This window comes from Vicia villosa, unplaced genomic scaffold, assembly GCF_029867415.1.
Source record: "Vicia villosa cultivar HV-30 ecotype Madison, WI unplaced genomic scaffold, Vvil1.0 ctg.000131F_1_1_1, whole genome shotgun sequence".
NCBI lineage: Eukaryota > Viridiplantae > Streptophyta > Magnoliopsida > Fabales > Fabaceae > Vicia > Vicia villosa.
In genome coordinates this window covers 663,286-669,239 of record NW_026705025.1, presented here as the reverse complement: position 1 = coordinate 669,239, position 5,954 = coordinate 663,286, and the positions used below count along the sequence as shown (strand labels likewise).

General features: G+C 31.6%; 1 pseudogene; it reads right to left on the bottom strand.

The window, feature by feature from the left end:
• Window positions 1-1,101: 1,101 nt before the first annotated feature.
• On the bottom strand, window positions 1,102-5,094 carry LOC131624494 (uncharacterized; annotated as a pseudogene).
• Between the last annotated feature and the right edge of the window lie 860 nt (window positions 5,095-5,954).

Below are 5,954 nucleotides of genomic sequence, written 5' to 3'. Positions count from 1 at the left end.
GTTACTTTGCATCCAACAATTGATTTTAAATTGCATTACTTTAATTTACTATAATTTGATTTTTTTTTTCCTTTTTGTTATAAAAATTGAGTTTTGGAGTGAAGTGTATGTGATTTAAAAAGATAACAGAGTGTTCTGTAGGTACATCTATGGAACACTCTGTTTTTAACACGTTTTGTAGATGTACCTACGAAGCAATTGCTGAACTGAACTAATTTGAGTTAAGCCAACATTTAATATATTTTTTAACGCTTCCATAGATATACCTACGGAAAGAAACAATTTTTTTGAAAAAAAAGATATTTTCTAATGTGCATCTACGAAAACAGGAGGCATCATTGAAATTTCGCCCTATAACCGAGAGAATTAAGGGGTGTAAAGAGATATTCTCATTATCTTTGAAGCCCTAGCATAACTTACATAGTATGTGACAAAGTGGATTCACAAGATAAATATGCTCCATCTTGAGTGGGAGTATTGAGATATTGATATTTATTCATAAGATAAATATGCTCCATCTTGAGGGGGGAGTATTGAGATATTGATATTTATTGTAATTGATTCTTTTTGTATATTTAATATGTGACAAAGTGGATTAATAAGATAAATATGCTCCATCTTGAGTGGGAGTGATGAGATATTGATATTTATTGTAATTGATTCTTTTTGTATATTTAAGAATTATGATAGGATGTTTTCAACATTTTCAATAACACAATACATTCTCATATTCAATAGTTAGAAACTAGCGGACGCCTGATATATTTGAAACAATAGAGAGGCCTCACAAATTAATATGAATTGATTGAAAATGAAGCAATAGTAATAATTTTTAATAAGAATTGAAAATGAAGCAATAGTAATAATTTCATCAGTTTTTGGAAAGGGAACACACTTGTGTTTAATAAGATTACACACATTACAGCAAATACTCTCAACATCTAACTTTAAAAGTGTGAGGAAATAATTATTTTAAGACTAAATAAATGATAGTCAAGGCGATAGTGGTGCATAATGACCTCCGTGTTGATTTTAAACGAAAAAAATATTGTTGTTGAAAAAATTTAGGGGAAATTCTAGTTATTTGAATAATTCAATGGATTTTATACAGAACCAATAATATCAATGTCACAACTATTTCTGTAAATTGTTGATCATTTTTTACAGCAACGGGTGATTGACAGTGACCTATTTGCTTTACTTGTATGGATTAACATCAATGACATTCTAAAGAGAGAATGAAAAGTGTCAGTGCCAACTTTGATTCTTCCTATATATTTCTACAAAGCATCTCTTTCTGCTTGCATTTGTAAACGAAATTATGGCCTCAGAAGTTTAGGCCCTGCATTGGAGGCTATCCAAGATGAGATCACATCCACAAGAACATCCATCTCCTTTGATACTTGCGCGCGAAGGATGTTGTTTGTTGAATCCATGCCTAGTGTGTTCCCTACTTCTTTGGCAACTGACTCCCATGGTGTTCCTAAGGTAAGATTCGACAAAAGCTCGCTTCCACGATTAACTGCATTAGCCATTGCTGGTGGAACATCTGGGAGTGCCTGCAAGGTGTGTAATAATAATTACAGATACGGATCATAGCCCCATTACAATTTCATTTAAATCTACTAAAACTACCTGCTGCAATGGAAGAACGTGATCTCCAGGCAACTTGCGTATTGACATGTCTAGTACAGAGCTTATGGCTGCTTCGGAACTGAGCACTTGTGCTAACGTAGAGGTGTCGTCTATTGAATCATCATTGAATTTGATGAGAAGATTTCTGGATACGCCATAGTATGATTTTATCTGAAGAATTCAAAAACAATTTATAAGTTATAAGCAAAATCAAGAAAGAAACTCAATAAATAAATAGAGTTGAAATGATCAAAGGATTCTGAATTGTTTCAGGAAATCATCTGCATTATTAATTATATATTTATATAGGGGGAAGGGGTAAATCATAAAAGGGATCTTGAAAATTAGCTGTTAAATAAAAAATATTAAGAAACTAAACTTAAAACGATGTTAAGTTAAAGATGTTATCAAACCATCCTAAAAAATTGATGCAGCCAAAGAAACTAGTCACAACATTCATGTTAATTAGAATTTAGCAATATAATACAAACAGAATGTACTCTTACTCTTAAGTCTAAACAAATAAATATGCTCGGGAACATTAGATATGAAATGAAATGCTGACAGATTATGAAAATACGATAGATAAACAAACCCTTCACATTACAATGATAAAATTGCTGGAAAAATAGTAGTAATCAGAATTGTCACATACAAGTCGACGGGTCTCCTCAGGCTTTGGAGTAAAATCTTCTCTTCCCTTGGCTAAATCCATGTACAGGGGAAGCAGCTGCTCAACTAACGGAAGAACCTGTTTCATAATGGGAGGGCTAACATTTCCTAATTGTTTCAAAGTCATCTCCGCCTGCAAGTGTTTCATGAATCTAGGATTGGTCATGTAAAGAAGTAAAATAAATATTGTGCAAAGTAGTATCGGTACTTGTTAGTTGTTAGTGCTGGAAAAAATATCTAAATCAACAACAATTTTCTCCTAGATATGAAAGAACAAGGAAATTTAAAGCATTTTCCTGATATATGGTCAAATGAAAAGACCACCCATATTGTTTCCAGTGCTGTAACTGACTCTTACTGCACCAACCTTCCCATCCATGAAACATTGTTAATTTCTTTCATGCAATTTCTGTATTGGTTGATTTGCACTTGAGGGAAATTATAGTCAGCTCTACTGAGACATGGTCAAATGATAAAGACTCATGTTTTTGACATAGCACTTGACTCTTAGTCTTTAATATCATATAACAACAACCTCCCTTATGAAACTCCTAGTTGATTTCATCTTTCAATCAGATGGTACGGCTCTGCAATTGAATTTCTTACTCTACCTTTCAAAGGGCTTTGTAAGAAAAAACAATGCAAGAGGTATTATAATAATGTTTCATTTTTTAAGAAAATATAACGTGTTTACTGCATGAACGTTTTACTTTCTTAAAAAGGTCTCAGTCTTTGACATAGATTCAGTAATACCTTAAGCGAGGTGTCTAAGAGTTTGAGTGGAAATGGTTTTAGTGTATCCAAATATACAAGAAAGATTTGAAAAGAAAAAAGACCATTTGGATATTTAGTGTTTTCAGTCAACCTGAAGGGAAGGTTATTGTAATATGACACTAAACAGAAAAGGAGCCAAATTCTATTTCACATACCTCAAGAGAGGTTGTTAATATTTCTCTTAGAAAATATTACTAGGTGCCTTCCTCCATTCCCAGGAAAGATATTTATGTAGCAATACTGACCCCGGCTCGTAGAGTTGGTGAAGAAAAAATATCTGATAGAAGTGGACCAAAGCTTTGAGCCATTGGAACAAGAACTGGAGAGAACAAGGGAATAGCCGAACTAGCTTCCTGCATCAATGAAAAGAAATTTAGTCAATAATGATTAGATTACAAAGTCTTACATAGGAAACCTTCAGAAAATACGTGTGAAAAATTGTTAGGAATTACGAATGACAACATGAATAAGTTTAGATCAGAAAGTTCTGAATAATCTTATTCAAATCTGATTTATTTTCAGTCGTATATATTTCATCCTTCTTCCAGTATTTCTGTTGATTGTTGGATGAATACCTTGTTATTGAAAGCCATGAGAACATTTCCAGATCTTTGCACTGCATATCTTGACCCTGGTTATATAACAAATCTAATTCAGTATCTACAAATCAAGTTACTTTTTACAATCAAGTTTAACAGATGATTATCAATATACCAATCAGAAGGTGGACAAGCGATCCCAGAGAATGGCCAACACCAAAAATTGGAAGCTCTTTGACCTGAAACAATGAGTATTTGTAATGAATTCTTTGAAAATTAGAAAAACAAAGAAGCCGGCCCTGGGATAATGAGTTGAGGCTTACTGTTTCTTGTAGTGTGCGGTAGCACCGGTCAAATTTAAATTGCACTTCATCTGCAATGAAGAAGTGATCAAACCCACTAGCATATGGAGTTGCAATGACCAATACACCCCTAGTAACAAATGGTTTTAAAGTTAGCTATTTTTTCAACTATAGATCCTACATATATGAGCCTCAAATGATCCAAATATGAAATATTTCCTAGAACAAACATATTCATTCAAAAATTCTACTCTAACAAATCAATATATGCATTTAATAATCATACCACGGGGACTTACTTTTCTGCTAGGCGCTCAAGGAACCAGCGGTAGGTAAGCTGAGGTGCAGCTCCTACAAATATACCCCCCACAAAATGTACAACAAAATTGGGTTTGGTGCTTTTGGGTTTGAGAATCCATGATCCCTGAAATTATACAATCAGCATTTACCAAGATTTTTGAAAATAGAAATATCAGTAACACGCATTTTTCAAAATGTGTTCGTGTCAGTGTCCTATGTTTTAACATTATCGGTGTCAGAGTGTCTGTGTCCGTGTCAGAGTCTGTGCTTCATTGCCTGGTTGGTAGTATATAATTACCTCCACTTCAGTCCAATCTGCAGAACCCCATGCATCTTGTGATTGTCTAGCAGAAGTAGTAACTAATCTGCAAAGAAATCCACAAACCACAAACACAAGATATATTAAATTTATAACAAATAAGTTTTATTATCAATACACTAATTTGATTAATTCTCAATCATTTTTAGGATTCCAATTAAAGAATCGTAGGTGTAAAAAGAAAGTGTTTATGAAGAATGAAAGAAAAGAAAAGTTGTTAGGTTAAAGAGAAAGAACCTTTCGATTTGGGAGTAAAGTTGAATGGTTTCGGGTTGAGGTTGTGGTTTTGTATCGTTGTTGTGATTGGTAGAATTGCAAGAGATTGATGTGTTGAAACGAAAACGAGGGTTGAAGTGAAGAGAGGGGTTTGCGTTCAGTTTGATAGGAGATTGTTTTCTGTTGAGATTGAGGGAGTAGGAATTGGAAGGTGTCCATAGCAAAGTAGCCATAATAATTTAGACAATTTTCTCTATGATTTTTTTAGTCTTTCTTCTTCTTCTTTCAACTACTACCTTGCATAAAGGAAGTGGTGGCTAATTGCGTCACGCTACTTACTCTATTACTAATCATTTTCATAGATATATTAAAAGAAAAATCGTATTCATGCGCCATTTACACTCATACCGTAGACACTATTCACAAATTGAACAGTGTTTTCCATATATTTTTTTTTAACCTATTTTTTTCTAAAACTATTTTGGTTTATGGTTATAAAATATTGAAATTTGGTTAATATATATTTTGACATACAAAAATTAATATATTAATATATATATATATATATATATATATATATATTACAGAATTTGATTAATTATTTATAAAATTAGTTAATACAGATCATAACTTGGTTAATGAATTCTTAAATTTAAAAAAATATTAAATAGTAAAATAAAGTTGGTTAATAGAGTGTAAATTTTGGTTAATATATTTATAATTTAGTGTCAGAACATGGTTAATACTTAATAATATGTATTTATTGGTTAATAAAATAGTGAAAGTGGTTAATGAATTATAAGTAAAATAATTAGTTAATGACTTATATTTTTGTGGTTAGTATAGTTGTGAAGTTGGTTAATAACATAGTCTTATATTTGTATTATAAAATATATTTTAAAAATATATTTTTTTAAATAAAATATATTTTAAAAATATATTTTTTTAAATAAAATATATTTTTTTAAAATAATATTATTTTATTAAAAAAGCACTGTTCATCGTATAAATACAGTGAACAGTATATACGGTGTATGTATTGGTGTAAAAAATGGCGTAAGAATAGCAAAGCTGATATTAAAAATGCATCGAGGTGTAATTAATCACAATTTTTATCTGTTGTCGCACATGGTTAAAAACGAGCTTATAATGGTAGAGTATATGGAAACGACACTCGAGTTGTATTGTAAGGACTCT